Source organism: Haliotis rubra, unplaced genomic scaffold (genome assembly GCF_003918875.1).
Source record: "Haliotis rubra isolate DU_JTF1 unplaced genomic scaffold, ASM391887v1 Scf27, whole genome shotgun sequence".
In the NCBI taxonomy this organism is placed as follows: Eukaryota; Metazoa; Mollusca; class Gastropoda; order Lepetellida; family Haliotidae; genus Haliotis; species Haliotis rubra.
This window is the reverse complement of record NW_025766780.1, coordinates 999,764-1,024,389: the sequence shown is the minus strand read 5'-3', so window position 1 is coordinate 1,024,389 and position 24,626 is coordinate 999,764. Positions and strand designations below refer to the sequence as shown.

General features: G+C 43.8%; 1 protein-coding gene across 1 annotated transcript in view; it reads left to right on the top strand.

Annotated features, from left to right (window-relative positions):
- The first annotated feature begins 360 nt into the window (after positions 1-360).
- LOC124280553 (leucine-rich repeat-containing protein 74A-like) overlaps positions 361-24,626 on the top strand; it is a 520,775-nt gene continuing 496,509 nt past the window's right edge. The window contains 1 exon segment of the mRNA XM_046716499.1: positions 361-497. The gene's annotated coding sequence lies outside the window, so the exon portion shown is untranslated.

Genomic DNA, 24,626 nt, shown 5'->3' with positions numbered 1-24,626 from the left:
ATTGGGCTAGCACTATAAAACCAGCTTCAGTCTGGGCTAGTACAATAAGCAGCGGCACATACGTGTACATACACACGCATGCACGTCGTCATGAGCGAAATATTCTCGACGTTAAACCCAATTTCACCTCAACTGTGTCGAAGTACCTGTGTCGACAACTACTTCAGCCATATTAGGATAAAGCGTTGCAACTGTGTACGTGGAATTCTTTTATTCCAGAAACGAATGCACATCATTGCACCTGAAAATTACGGAAAAGGGCGAAAGGCCAGAAATAGGTAACGGAAATGGCCGAGGGAGCCCGGGTAATACCAAATTACCCATGAGGTTTTTCGCGGGAACTTAGAAATCGTGTCTGAACATTGGACACAGTGATAGTCGTGTTTACTGTTGCCGAGCTTGTTGCCCACAGTACAGTCATTGTTCCGCGCCGGTATGGCTCACAGTGCCTTAGTGTATGCGACAAAAGTACCGGATAGTGTCACTGGCAACCTTTTGTGAGTTTTTGATCTGTTATTATTATTTGGCTACATTATGTCAACAGCAGGGGGTGTTTACGGACAGATCGAGCTTGTACTGAACACAATTGTCGGAGAATGAATTCCACTGGTGACACATGTTACGAGGTTGTGTACCTGTTTACACATTGCATAAACTGTTTATACATTACAGGGACTTCTTTTTGAAATGTGTGAGAATATCTGATCTGCTCTTCACACTCTTTATATTGACAAGGTCACCTGTCAATAAAAAATGGCGCACTTGTCAGTTAAGCCAATCAGATAGCCTGGCGCGATTTTCAGATCCTTTCTGTCGACTGAATGTCAAACTATCCTGGGACAAATTGTCATTTTGGATTTGCAAAGTGAAAAGGTGTGAATGTTTAGACTATAAAAACCTTAGCTATAAAAAACTGACATGTTTATAACATGTCTTGATGGGGAATTTTACATAGTGACTTTACAAGGTGATTCAGGATAGAAATTGTTGCCTACAATAGGTGGCCATAAGTGAGTCATCATTCCCATAGACTTGCAAGTTAATTAACTCTTGCAAGAATAATTTTCATAAATTTAGTTTGGGTTGAATTGCTTTCAGTACTTATCTACCAGCTGGGAAATCATCTCAGCTACATACACATAATTTCCTTTCAATTTTCCGATGATAATAGAAAACTGCAACTATTTAAACAACATATATTAGACATACCAATCAGGTTTAACATGGCTGTCTATGGGATAATTAAAAGTACGGTACTTAATCAGGTGTCATTCAATAACTAACGAACGGAAAGATGAAACAAAAAGTATGTACACGGAGCTGAAGATGATTTCCGTTGCTTGCAAAATATCAAAATAAAATGACTTCTACTCAATTTATGAAAATTATTCTTGCAACAGTTAATTAACATGTAAGTCTATGGACATTTCACTAATGATGACTCACTTACGGCCAACTAATGTATGACAGGTACGAATGCTGCCCAATAAATCAAATTCAACCGTGCTGGATATATATGTAATTGTGTAAACCAAGAAATTTATGATACCAGTCTGTTTCACTCTGATCATCATTGGTGAAACAAGTGTTTTTTCCGACACCATTGTAACTACACAATCAAAAGTGACATATACAGCCCTGTTGACTTTCAAACTGAAAACAGTTGATGTCGCCTCATCTTGTGATTGCCATTTGTGGTGGTCCGATTAATTGAAATAATCGAAGATTGGTTGCAAAGACGAAGCAATCAATCATGTTTTCTCATAATCGAACACAAACAATTTTGGAAGACTTGTTTGCATTAACAACATTTTTCACAAGGTTGGTTTTGTCTGTTACATTTCTGTATTCATAAGCACAACAAGCTCGTTCTTTGTCATGACTGAATTTATCTTAAAGACTCCAGAGGAAATTTATGTTCCTCTAAGAGGCACTGATCCAGAGTGATTAATGTTTCTCGCCAACGGTCTAATTACAAAACCAAGCTGCAGGCTGGTCGGTACCTGCTCACTTGACTGTGATGGGGACTGGGCTACTGTCCACCTTGGCAGAATTTCTTCAACCTAAACAGTCGGACATTAGGAACTGTTGATTCCCATTATTTGAAAATATCCCCAGTAGTTCTTGCCTGACTGTAATAAAGAATCCCAGCAATGTAAACATTTTCAAATTTTCTATTGCCTGAATGGTATAATGAGACTGATCCAATTTGATCGTAATTCTGTGTTATTTACCTTGATATTCAATCATGTCACGTAAAAATATGATGTTTATTACCTATGCTGTGATATTAAAAACACCCATTTGATGTACTGTAAATCATGAAATTAATGAGTCACAAATTTAATGCGAGTGCGAGGGTCTCTACTAAAATGCATCACGAAATTAATGTGAGCTCAGGAATCTGATGATAAAATGTGACACCTTGAATCTTTGATGTTGTTCATTTTCTTTTCACGGGGACACCTCACATTCCCCATGACCAATTAGTTAACAAAGGGGGATTAAGGTATAGTCTGTAGCAAGAAACAAGGTAACACTTGGTAAGACATTTAATAGTATAAATATTTATATACAGTTTGATAGTAAGGTGATACTCATAGCACTAAACATACAGTAAAACAACTTACAGTCCAACAAAATCCAATACATAGTATAAATATTTATATACAGTTTGATAGTACTAAACAAACCTACAGTATGACAATTTACAGTCCAACAAAATTCATCACAGTGTTGAAGTATTCGATGGGTGTCTTGACACCAGTGATCAGCAAGTTCTTCTCTTCTATGATTCTCTCATCAAGGCGGCGGTACTTTTTTTTTCTTCTCTTGGGGGCAAGTGTGCCCCCAGATTCGAGCTGTCTGATGGTGAGTTCAATGTCTTCTTGTTCATTCTTGATCAAGTCGAGGAACGTAAATATGTTTGGATGGCCCGGACCAAGCTTCTTCAGTTTGCAGTGCCAGCCCTCCAGATGATTGGTTGTTCTTGGCCCCACAGTGGTGAAATGGTTCCATATTTCTCTGTCACCATTGATCCACTGCTCTGTCACATAGTCTGCAAACTGGTTGATTCGGGGATCTTCTGACTCAGATTGTTCTGTGACATAAAACCAGGTATCTTCTAAGTCACATGGTCGAACCAGGGCAAGGGCACAGGCACGCTTGATGAGGAGGGTGACAGATGGGTCGGTGTTAAACAAAGTCTGGAGGACGTTCTTCTGTGCATTCCTCCACACTGCCTGGCGGTAATGGAAAAGGCAGCCTTTCAGGTCACAAGCAACAGAAGCACGGGCGGCATTTTGGACGGCAACTTCGGAAGTCGGTGAAGATTGTTGTAGGGGCAAGGACGATGTTGTTCTCTGCAGCCTTCTCTTTGATGGTGTTGAAGAAGGTAAGGTCGGTGGACTGCTTCTTGTCAGGGAGTAGGCCGTAGACAAGGAGACACATCTTGTCGTTGATAGTGTAGATAGTGCATGGATAGTGTAGAGCTGGTAAAAAAAGACCAGGGCTGGTGTGGAAGGTGCCATCACAGAAGTAGGTGTTAGCTCTTGGTGGTGCAGGTTATTCTGGTGTGGCAAAAATTAGCATCTTCTCGTGTTGGGCCAGGAGGAACTGTTGTTAGGAAGATGTCAAGGTGTAGGCTGGTGGGAGGTTGATTTCTGAAGGTCTCAGCGGAAGAGGTGGGACGTTCTTGGCACGGGAGCGGTACACACTGGCTTGTAAGCTGTAGAATGTGGGGACAGTTGCCGTCATATCATGTCCTTCGCAAAGGGCCTTACCTCGAAGGTCTTCTTTGTGAAAAGAAGGTACAGCTCTACGGTCAGCTTTGACTCTGGTTTTCATCTGCTGCACGACGTCTTGGGCTGATATCTTGTTCTCCTCTGAAGGGTGATTGTGTTGAGGAAGAGGTGACGCTAGAATACCACCGCGAATGGTAACTCTGGCTATACATTATAAATTAAGGTCTGATGTGGCAAATGTATTACATCTTATGTAATATGTGCATGGAAGTGCAGTAAGAGGAGTTATCAGCTTAGTTACAAAAACAAACATGAGTCAAAGGATTAACCGATAACACTCTGATTGATTAATTGCTTTTATCTTGCACAGTGGATTTGTCAAAAGGTCGTGTTTATGTATGTAGATTTACTAATCTATACGGAATACACCCTGAGTAGTATACACAATGAGGCTACGGGACCAATTTAAAAATTGAGCCCTTGGGAAGTCCCTAATCCCGTAGCCCTATTGTGTATACTACTACTGAGGTGCATGCAAAGTATGATGAAAATCGGTCGAATAGTTTCTGAAATATTGACTTTTAAGTGAGCATGGGGTCATTCGGGAAAAGGCAAAATGTCCAACTTTTTGTCGTAATTAAGTCTTAATCTAATGAAGTCATCAAGAGTGTTCCCAATGCCGTTTTGCTATAGCGTAACCATCTGCCGAGATGCATGCAAAATTTCACGAAAATTGGTCAAATAGTTTAGGAAATAATCACTTTTTAGTGAGCATGGGGTCGGTCTGGCGAAAGGCTAACAATCATACGTATTGTCGTACTTGTTATATATTATCGAGGCAAGAGGTGTTCTTAGGTGAATTAAACGCCGGTCTCGGAAGTCATCACCTCGCTACCGTCTCAGGGGTTGCTTTGAGCGAGCGCCGTGGAGGAGTATAAGTGTGTGCGCGTGTGTCTCTCGGCTCGGCTATGATGCTGAAGCAACGCCGGCTGACTAGCGAGGCTACAGATGTCTGAAAGTGAATGAAACGCATCTCTCCGGGTCGTAGTCTCGGTATCACCGTGTGAGCGCTGTGGGCGAGTCGCAGTGTGTGGCTCAGCTCGGCTTGTACAGCTGACTGGCTGGCAACGTTATGTTGATTTCCACTAAATCATACCGTATCTCTCGTCAGTTCCCCCGGGTCGACTCGCCGTCTTGGTAGCATTGAGCGAGCACTGTGGGCGAGTCACAGTGTGTTTGTGTGTGTGTGTGTCTGGGCTCAGCTATTTACCTACAGCTTGCTGAGATGGCTGGCTACGTTATGTTGATGTCTGCGAAACAGTTTATTGTGAATCTCCTTCTATGATTTGTTTGGTTTTCGTAATGACGGCTTGTTGGGCCTGTTCCTTCCCTTGTTCTATGGAAAAAAAATTCTCGTCTTCGCTGATGACGGCATTTTTACGAGACTTGGTTCGAATCTCTTGTTTCATTCTGTGATATTTTGCGATTTCTGATAGCACCAAACGAAACTCTTCTTCGGAGATTTTAGAGACGGTGAGAACGGTGGAAATATGATCGTCTATCGTGTTTAACTTCGCTTCGGCTAAACTTCTAATTTCGTTGTGTTTTAATGCTTTACGTTGCAGTTTGCGAGACACGAACTTAAGCGCCAATCCCATCAACCCTGTCACTCCAGCTGTTATTTCGATGCCTAGCACCACGGGTGCGGCCACGATGGTGGATAATAACCCGACACCTGCTGCCCTAATCCCATGCTGACTGAAATCATAGTGCTGTAAACACCGTCCACGGATTTGACGGCCCTGTGATATTTTTTCTGTAATGCCGACCGCGTATCGCGTTCACGTTCTAGTTGTTTGATCTCGCATATCTGTCGCAAACGAAACCTGTCTACGGTTTCCTGTTTTTTGCCACTTCATCCACGACCGGGTACAGTCATTTTATAAAATAGTATTTAATTGGTCCTCAGTCAATGTTTGATGAATATACTTTAAGCTGATGAGGTACAAGTTTTCGTATATATAAATGGTCTGGAGTTCAGTAAAATCCTTTTGAAATATCATTATATCTAGGTTTGCGGTGGGAGTTCTTCCTGGTTGTATACAAATACGACAACGTTTTTGTTGATGTCGATCGTGCCAGCATATTTTTAACCCATGCAGAAGGTTTATATCTACTCCGGGGGCATCTCCAAGAAATACTTCGATAATAAGAGTTGAACCTTGTATCATACTGAACCTTGAGTCTGGCACATCAGTATATTTTAGTAAAAATAACGCTGCTTTTTTCTCACTGGGGACTAACATGTTAGCCGTTTGATCTGGTAATGTCCCTACGCTCATCCACGTTCTTCTTCCAGGATCAAACCTCCCCAGCAGTATCCCGTTATTTTTTAGCAAGACACCACCATCATTATTATCCATGATAAGAAAGGGGTAGGTCAGGACCAGGTTAATAATCCAATTTAACTGAGATTCGATGATGACTTCTCGTCGTTTGTACACTTTATCTTGTAAGCGCATGTCGTACAAGGCGTTTCCCTCACCGGGCAGATTGAATCCCCGCGTGTCTCCGAGATCGGCTAGCGTGACGTTGGGATGATGGTTCATCTCGTTTATATATAATGTATTACGAAATTGTTTTCAATTGGTTATCGGATAATTCCTCGGACGTGCACTTCAAACCCATGAGATGTATGTTGTTGAGTAGGAAAAGTTTGGTGAGCGATATCATGTCTTCCACGGTCACGGTGACTCCCTGCAGACTGGTGTAGGCGTTAACGATCACCCGCACGTAAACGGAGCAAACTTGGTATTGTTGTTGTTTGGCCGAGCGGAGTTTGATCCCTTTCACGATTTCGATGATGTTACACGCCGACGGCGGTTCGTCGAGGTAGACTTGGATGTAAAGCGTGGATTTCGCTGGCAGATTTTCCAGGACGTCTTCCACGCTGTCAAATTCCGACACCATCTGCAATCCCACGTTTTGTGTCCCGGGTTTGCTCGCAGCATGTGGGCTACTCTTTGCCTCAAAGTGCTGAAGATCACGCTGCGTCTTTGCGTAGGGACGTAAGCCACGAGAAGCGTTCTGTTGTTCACGACTTTCGTCAGGTAGTGATCTTTGTTGTCCGTGAAAACGTGGGGAGAGTTGATCGTGATGTTGAGATTCCAGTCGATTTGGGATGGCACTAATACCCATTTGTTGTCGTCGTTGAAGATGAGAGTGTACTGCATGTTTCTGGAGACGGCCGTGGAACAGCCTGCCGCGGGAGTCTGGGGTTATCGTCCATTTCTCCTCGTCGCTTGATCAGATGATCGTTTGGTATACTCGCATCGTTTCTTACCACAAGCGCAGTAGAGGGCGGCAGTTTGACACATTTGTAAATGTTGTTTTCAGTTGCAAGGCATACAGTTTGCCGTCTGGTTCGGAATCCGCTCGTCCCCGATTTCTGACCCGCTCTCAGCAGTGTGGAAGGTCGTTAAGCCTTGAACATTGTTGAGTTGCTCAGCTGATCGAGATGAATGCACAGTTCGTGGATTCCGTTGTTGGCTAACATAACCCGGCGTTTTAGCCAATGGCGGACTGAGTTGTTTTTCGTTGTTGGCTAACAACATGACCGTCGTTCATTCATTTTGAGTTTCGCTCTCCCACGGGTTTTGAAGATTTCTTCGTTGTGCGAGCACACGCTGTAGTAGCCATCCGTTATTTGGTTGCGGACGTTATTGACGAACAACCTGTTGTTTTTGTTTGCGAAACAGGCATCGTGGCACCGACACCGGAAGAAGTAGCACCACCACGCCAACAACAGCAGCTGCCCCCGCACCTGCAGCCAAAAAATTCCTTAGCTGCGATGTACATCAGACCCGCCTGCGACTACGAAATCCCACAGGTTTTGACCGAGCCACATGACCGTTTTCGACAAGAAGCCTAACAACCAGGAGACGATGCTGCCCAAGATGCCAGGCAGCGCTTCAGCTGCTTTGCCAGTCAGTTTAGCCAGGGCTTCGCCGAGAGATTTCAAATGTTTTTTTATCCAGTCTCTGACGTCATCGCCTGATGATGATGGGCTTGTTGGTGTTGTTGGTGTACCACCACCGCCCGTCAGCGATACGACCAGGGTCGATATGATGAAGCCCAAAGCCGTGAGAACGCAGGCGATGGTTATTCCTTGTTCCCGGAGCAGAATTCGGATCCTATTGGCCAACGTAGTGTCCTCGTGCAAGACTCGGTCGATGGTTTTTCGCGCACGCAGCTGGTTTGCGATAGGAGGGCTTCCCGGTTGGAGAAAGCGGCTTCCAATCTGGTCCGTCTCTCGTCTTCCAGGTCACGTAATCTTTTCTCAATGATATTTTTCATGGCTTCGTCCTCGTCCACGATCCTGAGTTTTCTTTTCTCGCGAGCGATGTGCTCGTCGATTTCGTTCAGTTTACCAATGTTGTTCACGAGTTCTCCGCACACGTTTTTCAAGGCTTCGTCTAGACCTCGAAGTTCCCTAAGAGGAAATTCGAAACCGGGCAAGGGTTCATTCGAGTACGTGACCAATATTTTTTTTTATTTCTTTGGCGCGCTGGGGCACTTCTTTCGGATCAGCGCAAGCATCACCGAGTTCAGTACTTACGTTTTGCAGATCTTGGACGACCTTCGGCGGACGTCGTTTGGTTCATGTGCCGCCATAATCTCGCAGGTTTAGTTCGTCGTGTATCAGTTGACTATCGCCACGGCGACTGGCTAGTGTCGACAGGGCCAGCGGTTTTCTCGTGTGTTTGTTCAGCCGTGCGTCAGTCAGTGACGATCACCAACAATCTGAGCACGATCGATCAAAACCAAACGCTGCTGGTTCGATTCCCCAACCTGGGCGAGAACGATGTCATTGTCCCCGGCACGGCTCGACTGGCTTTTCACATCACGTTGGAGTACACGACGATCGTGCGCAACCTGGGTCGTGCCATCGTCAAGAAAACTGCCATCAAAATAAGCGGGAACAAGGTGCTGAGCATCGACGACAGCGACATGTTTTTCATTTACATGGACCTCTGGAGAACCTCGAACGAACGCAATAACATGGTGTATCAAGGACTTTGTCTGAATAACGACGTATCGAACAAACTACGTGTGGGGTGCGCTGTCACGCAGGACAATATCAATAGGATACCGGCAGGAGACAAAGCCGTCGCCGAGGCGTACGGGAGCCGGTTTTTCGAGGGGCATATGCCGTTTTACCAGGCAGCGCTGCTGCGACTGACTGTAATACGAACTCACGTTCAACGACTACGGCAAGTTTATATTCATGGTCACGAGCCCGGAGCTGGCCTGACAGATTCGCAACCAGTACTCGAGAAAAGCTGTCCATCCTGTAAGATTGCGTGCTGCGGCACCGGATGATTGTCAAGGACAAGAGCAACACATTGTGGAACATTAACCTTAAGGTGCCGGCTCGATCGTAGAAAGGCATCTTGATCATTCCAGTGGCGGAATACGAGCCGTTTTGAAGTGTCAGCGAACTCACTTGGAATTCCGAGATCACGAAAGTGGAAGTGACCGTCGAGGGTGTGCCCAACCAGTTGTTCAGCCAAGGCATGCGAGCTTACCAGCAGTGGGACGACATAAGAAAACTACCAGCCATCAAGCGGCACTCGTCTGAAGTCAACGTTTATCCTATATGACGATTGATGATTACCTGGGTGAATATTACGCGCTGTGGCTGGACATGCGATCCACGGACAACGACAGGCTGCACGGCAGTGGACGCCCGTATGACGATTAGATGGGGGGGCAGCGAGGGGATCACCATCAAAATCACCAAAAAAGCGCAAACCCCGCCGGCAAGTCAAATTTATATTTGTACGTGATTATGGACGCGCAACTCAATATAGACAATGGAAGATTCGTGCAAGCCATTTATTGATTTACCTCGCGATCCCCAAACAAGCAACAACCACCACCGCGACAGCAGATGACGCAATTGGAAATAAATCCGCATGTAATGTTATAATTTTTGTTAAAAAAATAAATATATATATATATTTATATACACACGATGTCGTCCGAAGGAAAAACATTCGTCAATGATGCATATCACGCCGCCGTGGTCACTGGACTAACCGTAGGTTACGCTCGCTTAACCAAAATGGTTCTCAAACAACCGACGATCAAACTCGATTTCAACGTGCAGGACATTGGCATGCTCGTCATGGAATTAGGGATGGCGATGGCCACCAAGGACATTCTTGTGAAACAAGGAATTATACCGGAAAATATTTTAAAAAAACACAATATAGAAAGGGAATGGCTACTATCGCCATTATGGTCGGTGGTGCATTAGTCAACACCCTGGCATTTTCCGGCAGCAATTATCTCTTCTCAAAATTATGAATGTCGAACGCGGCTGAAATGGAAGCGGAACGTAAACGTCAAGATTTGGCCTTGGAGAAACTGCAAGCCGCGCAAGCCGAGTACGCCAAAAAAGGCATGCAGAGAATACAGTTCATGAACGACCAACTCTCGCGCGAAAACAACGCCATTCAAACGTTCAAGAACGTTGATGACGCCATGCGAGAATACTACCTGCTCACCGGCAAACGACTGGAACCTCTCAGCGATAAACCCACCCTCTCGCAGTTTTACACGCCTCCCCCGGAACAGAAAGACCGGGATCTGATTTTTGTGGCGCTGGGTCTAGCAGCGACCGTGTTGATTGCCTAACAATTAGACTAACATATATTTATGTGTATATATATATAAAGATGGGAAGGCCTGCACCGTATAACTGCAAGTACGTACTGCTGGGAAAAACCGAAATCTGCGGCAGGAAATGCACCACCGCATATTGTGACATACACATGATGTCCATACGAAAGGGTTTCGTGAATTACACGTGCGAAGTATGCGGCAAAGGTGTGAAATGCCATTATCGTCGTTGCAAAGCCCACGGAGCGGACGTGGTACGAGGCCATCTCATCCACTTGACAAAAAGAGACTATCTCAACGAATGCAACCGACTGCTGAGAATAAAACTCTAACGTGCTTCATGAAAATCGCTTTTTTAAGTCGGTTGATAGTTTAACTATCCAACGTATTGACGGGGTTGCTAACATTTAACAGCAAGACAAACTTCGCACACCAACGAACTTTTGATTCGCAGACGAACATAGCAATGCAAATCCTATTAGAGATTTGACTTCACATGTGAAAAACCCTATTCAAGATTTGATTTTGCATCTGGCTATAGCGAACAACCTATTAGAGATTTGACTTCGCATCTGAATATAATTATTTTTTTTATTTAGAAAAAAGTTTTCACACATTGATATAGCAACGATGATTACCGTTCGAGAACTGAAAAGGATTGCCAAAAACGCGGAGTGATCGGTTACTCCCGTTTGAGAGGAAATCTCAGCTGTTGATATTGCTCGGCATCGTCAAAGAACGTCCTCTACCCACAGTGAAACAGCTCAAACTCCAAGCGAAGGCGCGTGCGCTCAGAGGTTATTCGCGCATGGGGAAAGCCGAGCTCCTCCACCTACTGGAGGAGCACAAACCCGTCGAACTACGGTTTGTGCGGACGAAGCACACCGTAGGTAAGTATCTGAGAGGCTGGAGGCTGGACGTCGACAAAAACATGGACGTCGACGACATCGAACCACTGGTCGCCGACAAAGTCGCCGAGGAACTGAACGATCTGGGAAGCCTCAAATTTCAACTAACGGTGAAAATATCGCTGGACAAACAGCAGACGGACGGCACCACAAGAATCCCTGGAACGTCCAGCCTTACTTTAGAGGCAAGCAAGAAGTCTCGACACAGCCAGAGTCCGTTGACGCGTCCATCGACACCTCGTTGCAAAAAATACGTGAATCCCTGGAACGCTACACGCACATGGGTTTGGGTTGGGTTGTGGACAGGATCGACACTGTTTATCTGGACATAGCAAACTACGTACCATATGACAAGAAAAAGCAAGCCATGGTCAACGTCAAAAAACAAAGGCGATGATTGCATGAGGGTTGCGATCAGACCCGCGAAGTTTCTGGCAAAACACATTCAGACAGACTTTCAAGCTATCCCGAAGACGATGGGATCAACTGGGACGGCATAGACGAACCCATCCCCATCTCCCAGGTCACCAAAATCGAAAAACAGAACGACGACATAGCCATCAATTTCTTCGGACATGAAGGGAATAAAACGATCGTGCACAGGATCAAATCCCTCACAAACGAACACTGCAAGACGATCAATATATTCATGTTCCAGCAAGGCGACAAGTATCACTACACGTGGATACAATATTTCCACAGACTGTTGTACGATCAATCGAAGCATAAGGAAAAGAAACACTTCTGCAAAAGGTGCCCGAACGACTTCACGTGGGCTGACCTGCTGGAATCCCACCGGGAGGATTGCGAGGCGTGGGAAAGACGGCCATCAGAATAGACATGCCCGACGAAAAGAAAAACACGCTAAAATTCTTCAACCACAAACATCAAATGCCCGTGCCCTACATCATCTATGCCGACTTCGAAGCCCTCATCAAAACTGTCGACACTGTCCAGTGTTCACAAATGGTGTTTCAAAGTAACAGGACATTGGGTCCTGTAAGTTTAAGATGTCTGTCTGACCCATTGAAAATTCACAGGACCCATGGAATAAAATTAAACACACATTTCAGATTTAACATTTCTTATAATTGGCTTTGAAATTATTAACAAACATAAGAAAAATTAAGATAAAATAATAATAATAATAATAAGTGTTCTTGTATAGCGCACAAATCAAACTGCAAGGCAATTTCTCTAGGCGCTAAAAGATAGTGATCTGAAGAAAGGATTAAAGTTCATAAGCTTGTTTAAAAAGGAAAGTTTTCAGTTGGGACTGGAAAGATTCCACGGACGCGGCTTGTCGGATGTGAAGAGGCAGTGAGTTCCAGAAAAGGGGAGGAGCTGTGTAAGAGAACTGTCTATGTCCATATGACTTTAATCTGACCTTGGGGACGTTCAACTGACAATTAGAACTTGATCTTAAAAGCCGTGGTGGGACATATTCACTGAGGAGATCTTTCAGATAGATTGGAGCTTTGTCATGGAGGCACTTGAAAGCGAGAGTGAGGATTTTATATTCTATTCTCTGTTTTTCGTGGGCAGCCAATGTAAGCGTATCAGCAATGGTGTAATGTGACTGCGCTTTGTTGACTCGGCAAATCAATCAGCGCCCGCAGAGTTCTGAATCCTCTGGAGCTTGGACAATAGATCTTGGCGGATATTTACAAGAAGACTGCAGCAATAATCCAAACGTGAGAGAACAAGTGAACGAACTAGGTGGTGAGCTGCATCAAATGTCAGAATATCACGAATGGAAGCAATATTTCTGAGATGAAAATAGCATGACTTACAAACAGAGTTTACGTGTGTTTCCATGGATAAATTTGAGTCTAGAAAAACACCAAGGTCTTTCACGGAATCACTGAAAGGAACTTTCTCATTACCCACTACCAACGAAGACACATCCACCTTAGCAGTGCTGCTGGGTGATCCACACAGCAAAACCTCGGTCTTACTGTCATTTAATCTCAGCTTCCTTTGTATCATCCATGCTTTGGAGTCAAGGATACAGTCTTCGATTATAGACATATCGGCTGGAAGTGAGTCCGGTTTAGTGGAACGCAACAGCTGGGTGTCATCAGCATATGACTCGTACATCACAACATGATGCTGAATGATATTGCCGAGATTCTTCATATAGAGTGAAAAGAGAATGGGCCCAAGAACGGAACCTTGTGGCACTCCGTATGTAAGCTGATGCGTACACGATTTCACGTCTTGAATGACCACAGATTGTGTCCTATTATTGAGGTATGAGACAAACCATCCAAGAGCTGTGCCATGAATACCAAATTCTGTTTTCAGACACTCAGTTAGTTGAACATGGTCAATGGTATCAAAAGCCGCTGATAAATCAAGCAGCGTTAGAACTGTAAATAAACAGCAAACAAGTGTCACATGTCACGTATAACAACTTCAGTCAAAGTCATTGTGAAATATACAGTCGGACACTGGGGCCGGTGGATTGTAGACTTCTATCGGACCGTTGGCGAATCTGCCGGATTTATCAGAGGGTCAGACACTATTCGCGAACACTGACTGTCGTGCCGTCATCCCCGGAAAAAAGTTTCACGCATAAAATGCAAGAACACTAAGCCTGCGGTTTCGGTTACGTGGTCGTTTGATTCGACAGGGAAACGAAAGCCCCCGTGGTCTACCAAGGTCCCTACGCGGCCGAACGGTTTCTCACGTGTTTGCAAAACAAAGAGAAAATCATCAGGAAACAGTTGTACACCATCGTCCCCATGCGTATGATCCATGACGACTGGTGAACTCATAAGAAAGCTAAGAATTGCCACATGTGCGATGAACCCCTGAACGGGGATGTCGTGAGAGATCACTGCCACGTCACCGGCAAGTACAGAGGTGCCGCTCACAACGCGTGCAACTTGAAGCTCAGTCAATCCCAAGACCATCAAAATCTTCGCGGTTACGATTGTCACCCTATGCACAACCAAGTCAACAAAAAAGGATGAATGCGCGGGCACGCCGATCGCCGAGTACGTCGGCTTGAGACCCAAGATGTATTTCATCAAGAAAGCCGACGACAACGAAATCCGAAAGGCGAAAGGCGTGAAGAAACATGTGGTGAAAAAACACATCAAGCACGCCAGTTTCAAGGAAGCCCTGTTCAAGAATAAAACATGGTGGTTGTTGTCGTCGGCAGCAGCACGTCGCGATAAAACAGAAAACATTACCGGACCGGGTCAGCGTTAGGTACTTGTACCAGCAGGGAGAATACGAGGGAGACAGCAGAAAACGCGCCACCCCTCCACAGCAAAATCAGACAGGAAATCAGCCCTCTCCGATCACCAACAGAAATTCCCTACCCATCAAATCAAATTTGACAAATTAAGATCTTAACTCGTAACTTGTACTGTTGCCTACTACAGGTGGGAGTAAATCCTGAAGAAAAACTGGTTGAAGACCTTTTTAAATTTTATTATGTAATGTTAATTTGCATCTTCTTCTCTCAGAAAGTTAATCCCCCCCTGTTTCATAAAATACTTCCCATCAAAAGTTTAGACTCACTTAAAACACTCCCTGTATGTTATGTGTATATACATATGGTTACATTGAAGATAGGTTCCTCCACTAACTTGGGGGAACCAACTGCAAACCTTATGCAGATGAATTGGTAGAGGATTATGCATCAAATTGATGAAAAGCATGTGCAAATACTGTGCTTGTGAACAGCTGCGTTTTGGTGTAAAGTTTTGTTAGGAATTCGCCAATTTTCACTGATTTTTATTATTTACTGAACTCATGAAAATAATCTTTTCAACGTTACGAATTTGTTTTACAATACATCAGTTCATGTGAAAACAGTACCTTTAAACAGTATGGAATATTTTGCAAAATTTAGTTTAGAACAGTTGCCTGAAGTAAGTGGCTATATTTGCACTAGTGAGTAGGGCTCTAACAATGCATAGAACTATCCATGCATTGCAATTGTTGAGTCTCCGATAGCAATTAATCGATGGTAGAAACGAAAAACTATTGATGCATCAATAGTATGTGTGACTATCGATAGTTTAGTAATTGGCTTCCGTTGACAAATGCGCAGCCAGCTTCATTGAGTTTATGTCTTATCTGTTCACTGCATCTGGGTTTCAAGTTTCTTGTCACTCATTAAAAGAGACTGAAACTATTTCAACTTTTCTTTGTTTTTTCATATCATCTGTACATTAATTGGAAAATGAGTTCAAATGAGACAATTCAAGGAGAAAATAACTATAGCAACAGTGGGTCGCAATAGACTATCGCTATCGCAATAGTACGTTGCAATAGACTATCGCTATCGCAATAGTTGTTTCTCCCTCAATAGTCACCCCTACTACTGTACTAGTGAGTCTTAACTTTTGATAGGAAGTATACAATGAACTTGGAAGACCACTAACTGTGCGAACTGCTTCAAGTTGGAGTTTTTCTAATCTATGGGCTTGTTCAGTCGAACATCCATCCCATACCTCACAAGTAGGACTGCGCAATATTACTGGTAAACCGGTATATACCGGTACAGTATCAGACTCTGCAGGAACGCCTCCGTGGTGTAGTGGTTAGAGCATCCGCCCGGAGAGCGGAAGGTCGCGGGTTTGATCCCCAACCGCATCATACCAAAAGATGTTAAAATATGGTACTTGTTGATCCCTGCCTGGTGCTAGGCATTAATGGGTACAACAAGGACTGATCGGCTCGGAGTCAGTATAATGTGTCTAAGTGGGGTATTCATGCTTCACTGCGGTGTGGTATCTCAGTGGGCTAGCACTATAAAACCAGCTTAAGTCTGGGCTAGTACAAGCAGCCGCAGCTACACATACACACGCATGCACGTCGTCATATGAGCGAAATATTCTCAAGCACGGCGTTAAACCCAATTTCACCTCACCTTCAAACTCACACTCTGGCACAGCGATGACTTAACATAACATGACTGCCACAGGCTAATTTGCATATCACGTGACGGGACTTTTCTCTTGTTTGTAATCAAACGCGCATATTCATAATAAGAAGAGACTGGACTCACGAAAGCTTTTCGGCGCTCTCTTCATAATGCTTTACATTGTTACATATATATTCTTCCACAACTGCGACAGTTAGGTCTATGACAGTACATATTTAGATATCAAACTGGCTGCATCGTTTGCTCTCCATCGGCTTAGATGACAGCACGTGGAGCCGTACAACCTATGTAAACAAAGGATCACTACGCAAATCAAAATAGTGTTACATGTTTTTGGATATTTTCTCAGTGAAACTAAACCATTCTATTAAAGATGTTTAGTTAAATGTGTAGACTCGTCAAAAATAAAAGAGTGAAAGAAATATATATATATTGAATGGACATTGCAAGATGTGATGAATCGTCACAATTTTCTGGCCTGTGGCAGAGAAACTGGGAAAACACACAAATAAATGATGACAGTTTCTTGAACAACTTTTTTATTTTTGTGACACAAATGATGCATTTTTTTTCTAGAGTTGGTCTGTTGTTTTTATTGCAGTCCGCGTTGGTTTGATTCTTTTATGTCTATTTGTTTTTATGTTAGACTGCAATTCATCGGTATCATTTTGTCTCAAACGGACTGTAACAGGTAGTAGCTGATCTGAACTGTAACTGTTGTTGTTTTGAGGTGTCTGCGAACTGCCTGTCTGCGTAATGGGAGGATACCTTCAAAGGATTAACCACCAATATGTTGATTGATTGCTCATTGTTGTCAAACTAAATAACTATTTTAAAGAATGGTGGACATCATGCAAATAGTTGTCAAGTGTGCCATCTTGGGTAACCAATGAAGCTATACCCAAATGAGAAAAACGTGAAATCGTCACGTTGAGACATTATATTCATTTATTTTTATGCGTATTAGACTGTTAAATGACACATCACATGGGACAGGTTTCTTTATCAGCTGCAGATGAATAGCATATCCTTCCTTTCGGTGAATACTGATAGATACATTCCTCGAACATGGTAATAGCATCATATTACGGCTATAATTTTATAAGGTTTCAATTTTAATATTTGTATTTTGCTTTTCGTCATTTGTTGTAGCATTCAACAGATTCATTCCACTTAAGTTTTTCTCAGCCATGTAATTCAATGAGACAGACAACATACACCAGGTCGCACTAAGGGTGTATGTGTGTTAAGTATGATTTATGCTGGCAATCTATAAAATGTCTAGATATTAGTCATGTTATAAATTCACTATAAACAAATCATGCTTTTTATGAAGTTCAAAATGAAATGTTATAATAATAATGAACATGGAAATAATAACGAGTAAGGATATTCATATAATACTTATATGACCACGTCAAGAATTCTGGGATATCATCCAGTGTGCGTAATAGCCACTGGCCCGCTAGCGGTGGCAAGTAAAATTCCAGTCGGGCCAGTAAATCTCCACAGTTAATTTTCATGGGGTCATTTTGTGTTATATCACTCTCTCAGGCTTGTTAAGTTATGATACACTTTTAAATCATGCAAGATTATGGCCTGATAAAAATTAGCAGCTTAATAATGAAAACTGTGTCATGCCGACAGTATCGTATTATCATCTATTTTTGTAATCTTTTGCTTAGTTTCTACATTCAAATTTCGGGCTAGTGAATTATTTTGTGGGCTAGTAACTTTCAGGCATAGCTTTCCAGACTGACTAGCAAAATTTGGAAACTAGTTCACACACTGATATTCATCCGGGTAGTCAAAGGGGAAAATAAATGACAAAAGCAACAACCAATCCCAGGCAATTGCTCTGGATCAGTGTCCCTAGTTCATCTATTCACAACATTATTTACATTTTATGTTGTAAAAGCTCAAATTCTGCAGTACAAATTGAGATTTTTGATACTTTGAATTTGAATAAAATGAGATATATATTAATCAACATACAGTGTCGACTTTCCAACTTTGCAAAGACATAAAACAAGTCATGACATCAAATACAATGGTATGAAAGTAATTCGCTTACATTTGAAGATAAGGCCAGTAGTCTATTTATAATAGTGCAAAATACACTTAAACATTCAGGTGAATATAGGAATCAAAGGACATATTTACATGATTGATGGTCTATCCATTTCACTTCTGCGTGTTTTATGTTGTATGATTTCATAATTTCTTAAAGTTTGTGATAATACCAAAATTGAAAATTTTAATATAAATTGTATATTATATACTTATCCTATCTCACGACTTGCACCTCTCTCTCTCGCTTCGACTTTTAGTGGAATGACTAACTTTTTTCCATAGGCCTCCTTGTCCATTCGCCCGTGCACTCCATGCTGCTCTCCTTAATTCGCTTCTTAGTTCCTAATGAAGCTTGCAGCATGCTCCACTAGTAATTGCCCACGTGACTACCTTGAATGATCTTTCTCATCTTGGAGCCAACATTGTAATCTGAGCAGTGGTGAGGCCGGGTGGGCATCAATCACGTCAGATAGGATAAGTATATATATATACACTTTATATTCAAATTTCAAATTTTTAAACTTATCCTATCTCATGACTTGCACTTATCCCACGGTTGGATGGCGGGCCGCAGATTACCCTTCTGTCTGGACAGTGCGTACAGCTGGTCTTGGAGCTGTGTGGGCTGATGACAACTGTAGATAGCGATGTACAAGGGAGGCCTGTTACGCATGCATGCAACTCCTATGCTTGTAGTGGGTTCTCCCAGGGAGATGGATGCTCCCGAGAGCGATGTGGTGTTTGGCCGCAACCTTGTACAAAGACAAGGGACGCAACTCGGCAAGTAGGCCTCGCCTCGCCACCATTTACAAGGTACCCCCGTAATTAAAGTCTTGCGACTAGAATCGGGCCCCCCCCACACACACACCGACTGAGGCGGGTGAAAGAGAAACACAACTCGGCATTTTTAAGTTTTAACGTTCAGTTCCCGGACAGCTTCAAATTGACCCTCACTCCTTTGCCTAAGCTTAGTCAAAGGATGTGCCTGGCAACTACGGAGGCAGAACGCAACGAAATCCACTGGAATTCGGGAATGTCACACTTTACTGACATAATTGCTCCGTGGAGTAGAGGTCAGTAAGCGTGAATGTCAAACACCTCTGCATCGTCATACTGATTGTGCCTCAGGTCCGTAGGGCCATGCTAGGTGGCCGTATTCCCATGCCTTGGTATGGAGGCCAAGTGAAGTAGTTCTTAAACCCATATAATGAGAACAAAAGGTTGAGATCCAGTTCAACTTTTATTCAGTATATACAAGGAAGCAGTAACGTGAACGCAGAAGCGTCCCTCATCTGCGTTTTTGGGCCGATGTAAGCTGTGAGGTCCGAACTGATGTAGTCCCTGGACATCCGTGACAGACAGGTCTCGCAGGTAATTTGAAGAGAAGACTGTATCAGAACACCAGAAGCAACCTTCCATGATAGCGGTCAAGGAGCAGTTGCTATGGAGGGCCATCGTCAAGGCTAGTGCACGGTCTCATGAGGATTAGTAGCGGCTGGAGGAGGCAACCCTGCAAAGGTGTAGGCTTGCAGGATCGTGCCACGCATCTAGAAGGCCAATTAGTGGAGCGGCTAAGCAGATAAAATGTGCATTTAATGATAAAAGCATGAAACTTGGCACATTTATAGATTGATGCATAGTGAACATTTTAGGATATGGAGGCACTCAAAATATTTTAATTTGCGCATGCGCAGTAGACAAATAATATTTTGCCTTTTCTGGCTCCCGTTATAGCTTTGGGCCTGCCATCAGTACAATAATGGGATGATTTTTTCTAAATATACTGACCCAAAATACTCTTTAAACATCTTGAAAACATAGCTGAGTCAATGTTATGAACACTGGCTCTCGCACCAGTGCATGTAAGTGAGGACTGTTTGCACTTGCTTCGGTTGTTACATCCCTTTGTACTGACACGATACCAACTCCTGACAAGATTCTGGTGTAGTGTCATCCAGTAGGGAACATACTGTCCACTTTCCTTCTGTATCACTCACTTGGAGATGGGAGTTCAGACTGTGGAAGAATGACTGACCACACACATGACCTGCCTGGTAAGCTGCCCTTTTGACATGCTGTACATGTGTTGATGGGATGGCATGAATTGAATTTTTCTTCGCAAATAATCTCCAAAAAAGTAATTGAACATAAAAAGAAAATATTCTCAAAGCATCCTTCCATGATGGCAGGGAAGGAGCAGTTGCCATATAGTGCTCTTACTTTGTGTGGGTTTGAAGCTGAGGGAGGTTCTAAGCCTACATCTCTGTGCTGGAAGTATCACCGATCTCATCCAGAAGGATATGTAGTTGTTTTGGATACTTCTGCTGTGACATCTCTCATGAGCGGGATGAAGAGTCGCCTTAACTTCTGACGTCTGATGCTCGTTCTATTGAAGATAATAGTGGGATATGAAACTGTCCGTCTGGCTGATTTTGGCAATAAAATCCAAACGGAGGCCAAGATGCACGGAAGTATTGGGACCTTTATCAAATCTGGTGAGGCTGAGGTCTATAGAATGGAATTCTGAGTGAGTTTAGAGCCTTCACCATGTTGATGACAGAGCTGATGGGTGCTAAGAGCCCAGTCTTGAGATTCTTTGAGGTTCTGAGGTTGTATATCTGCTGAAATCCCCTTACTGCTGGCAAATTATTCAAGACTCTTCCACTTATCATCATACAGGCTTCAGGTAGATCTGCATAAAGACCGAAAGACTTCTGCTCTGCTGGAATAGCCGCCACCTGATCAAGTTCTTCTTGATATGCTCCATGCGTGCAGATCAAAGACACTCGGATTTTGATGCTGCTGCTTCATGTGAGGATAAGTGAGAAGGTTTGACCAATCTGGAAGTTTTAGAACTGGATTGCCTGCTAGCTGGATGAGTTGGCTGTCCTGGTCTTCAATAAATGATGGGACAGTCGAGGGGCCCAGTGGTTAATGGCTCGGATAACTGCCTAACCTCGGTGATTGATATGAAGTAGCTTTTCTTCTGGAGACCACAGCCCTGAGGTTACCTCTGTGTCGAGGTGTGCTCCCCAATCCTGTAGAGACGCGTCTACTCACAGATGCAGGTTGAAGCTTAGCTCGCCCAGAAGGTCCTTGCGCAAACCTGTGATTTCATCGTCCACCATTGGAAATACTCTGGTAGGTGATGTGGTAGTTGTGGTCTGAAGTCCTGCTGGACCAGCAGTCAGGCTAGAAACCTCTGGATGGGTCGTAGTTGCAGTCTGCCCCTCTTCGTGAGTGATTGGGATGACGTTGGGCAGCAATCGTAGTGTGTAATTCAAAAGACGTTTGAGTTTAACGGCTTGTTGAAGTGATTTAATGCCATTGTCTAGGTAGAAGGTGCATCAAATTACCCTGAAGGAAGGTTGAAGGAAGCTCACGATAGGCTTGGTTACCCATGTATATAAGCACGGGCCATGAAATTGCCCTCCACTGTTTTTTTTATGGTTGAACAGGAATCGTAGATACTTCCTGGACCCTGGGTGGGTTGGCTTATGCAGATATGCATCCCTTAAATCCATGCTTGCCAGAAAGTTGTTTGTCTTATCATCTGCTTAAGCTGTAGAAGGTAGAGAATTCCGAACTTCTCTGTCTTCAATAAGTAATCATTGTTGAACGTCTTCATATTAGTCTGGACTCTGATAAATTGTTCTTGGGACCAAGAAAATTGGGGAGCAGAACCCTGGGTCGAGTGCCTCTTGAGCTTGGGTTGTAGGGTTTCTGCGTAATGTATCTGCGGAAGATGGAGTGGAGCGGTGGCGTCGTGTTCACTGGATGGTATATCTATTCCTTAAGATTTGTGTGATGAATGGGTCTTCCAGAAGGTCCCACTTTGGCCGATACTTCCTTGTCTACGTAGCAAGGTGAGTCCCGCCGATGCTGAGCAGATCTGGTCGGAGATAGACTCCTGGTACTTCTCCTGGATGACCATGGACAAAAGCATACGTTCTTTGTCGGACTGTGGATCTTTGAAGTGTGATGTCATCGCCTTGTTGATGGATCTGGACATGGTGAGGCCGGGAAGACCCTGCATTCTGGTAGCTTTGGTTCTTGATGACTTGCAAAAAGTTGCTCCAGTTGGTGGTAAGGTGAAGGAGGACGATCCTTCGATGGGGAAGCTATGGGTAACCCGTCTGCAATCCAAGTTAGCTGGTATTTATCATCGTAGATTGATGTTGGGCCTCCATGATACGATTCTAACCCTGTTGGCACTATTATGAGAGTGTGAAGAGTGACAGGCTTGGTCAAGTGCATCCACTGCACACATGCAGCTTGGAATGTGTTGGGGTGAGATGAGTTTTTTTCTATTGAAGGGGAACTCAAGCACTTGACTGCTCCCTTGTGAAAGACAATCTAAAGTATCTCCCTTGTTTGCCCTTGAGCCATGAAGTTGGGGAATAATCACATAGATTTTGATTGTTAAACATATCCAAGACTTTTTTTATTGTGCTGCATATTTTTTGTCACGTATTATGCTTATTTTCAGTCATTTGTAATCAGATAAATCCCAAGCATGCACACATTTTCTCAAAGAGTTCAATAGTCCAAAAAGCTGTCTGCAAGCCGCCATTTTGGGAAGAGGGAGTGTTAATTGTTTCAAAATGTTTTGTATTATTCTAAAATTATGTATTTTTTGTCTTTTCATGAACCTGTAAATCACTATTTATGAAAATTATAGGTGTGTAATGAATGGCAATAATAAAAATCGAAGGGGAAACGCTGAAAATAGTATGTCGTAGTTTATGTACTGCGCATGCGCACAAAATACAAAATTTGAGGTGCCTCCATATCTGAAAGTATTTCGGATATGTTCTTTTATATGATGACCGATTTTGGTGCTTTTATCATCAAATGCACAATTCTTATGAAAAATTGATCTTAGCCGCTCCACTAAATATGGTCCGGGAAACCTCAGTTCTTGAAGCGGTCGACAAGGGTATGAAGAGGCGCGCTTTCGTAGCTGTCGACAATCCTTGGAGGCAGCAAGGTAAACGTGTAGAGCCCTAACAGGGCAGAGTGTCAAATCTTCATTATCATCAGGCCCAAGAATGGTGGACAATGGGGGAATGGTAAACATCCGGTCCGGTTGCCCTGGCAGTTGCTTTTTTGCAATGAAGTGCCAGCAGAGACCAAGGAAAGCCTTGCCATGCCTCTTCCGCTCGAACCGCACCCGATTGACATCAAGCGCATGCAGTTCTGATATATGAGCAGCGGTAGCCAAAGCTACCAGGAAGAATGTCTTGAATGTCACTTGTTCGAAGTCCTTGTCTTCTAAAGGTTCGTAGTCTGTAGAAATCATATAATGACGGACAGATCCCAGGCCGGAGGTCTGGACTGGTCAGAGAGTCTATAGGAGGGAGTAGACTCTGCAACTCGGGAACAGTGGAAATCCTTCGTGCCAAAACTGAGTTGATGGCGGCTAAGTAGGTAGCTAACATAGTACCCTTGAGTTTCATAGTAGTGCTGAGATGCTGGAGACACAGCAACGACCTGAGGTGGAAGTGGGAGATGCAATTCCCCTAACCTTGCAATAGTCTTCAAACTTCTTCCACTTGTTGTCGTACAAGGAACAGGTCAAGGTATGATGCGCTGAAGTGATAGCTGTGGCCACTCGGCGAGAGTAGCCCTTAGCTGTGAGAGATCTCTGAAGATGCGCCAAACGTGTAGATTGAGGGTCTGAGGCGACCCGTGGTGCAGTTCCGAGTGAGGGTGAAGAAGTAGGTCATCCCGGTTGGGAAGTGGTACTGGGTTTGGCTCTGCCAGGCTTCTTAGGTTGACCAACCAACTTCTCGCTGGCCAGAAGGGTGCGACCAAAAGCAGTAGTATGTTGCTGGTGACCAATAGTTTCTGTATTACTTTTGGTAGCAGACCTGGAGGGGGGAACGCCTAGGCATTGAGACCCTCCCATGATATAGCCGGCGCGTCGAGGTCCCAAGCCATTGGGTCTGGGATTGGTGATACGAACTTTGGAAGTTGGTTGTTGAACCTTGTGGCGAACAGATCTATTTGAGGCCATGATAACGGGTAGATCATCGACTGAAAGATCTGGGGCAGTAGCTTCCACTCTGTCGGGGACGGTCGGTTGGATTGGGACAAGGCATTGGCGATCGCATTTTTTACCCCGGGAATGTGTCTGGCTCTGGCTATGATGCTGAGTGAGTCGATGAGATGGAAGAACCAGATCGCCCATTGTACCAGATTCGCCAAACCTGTTGAGCCTAGATGATTTAATTACCAAACCACTGTCGAATTGTCTGATTGGATTCACAGACTGGTTGATTGAAGCTCTGTTGCCCAATGTGAGAT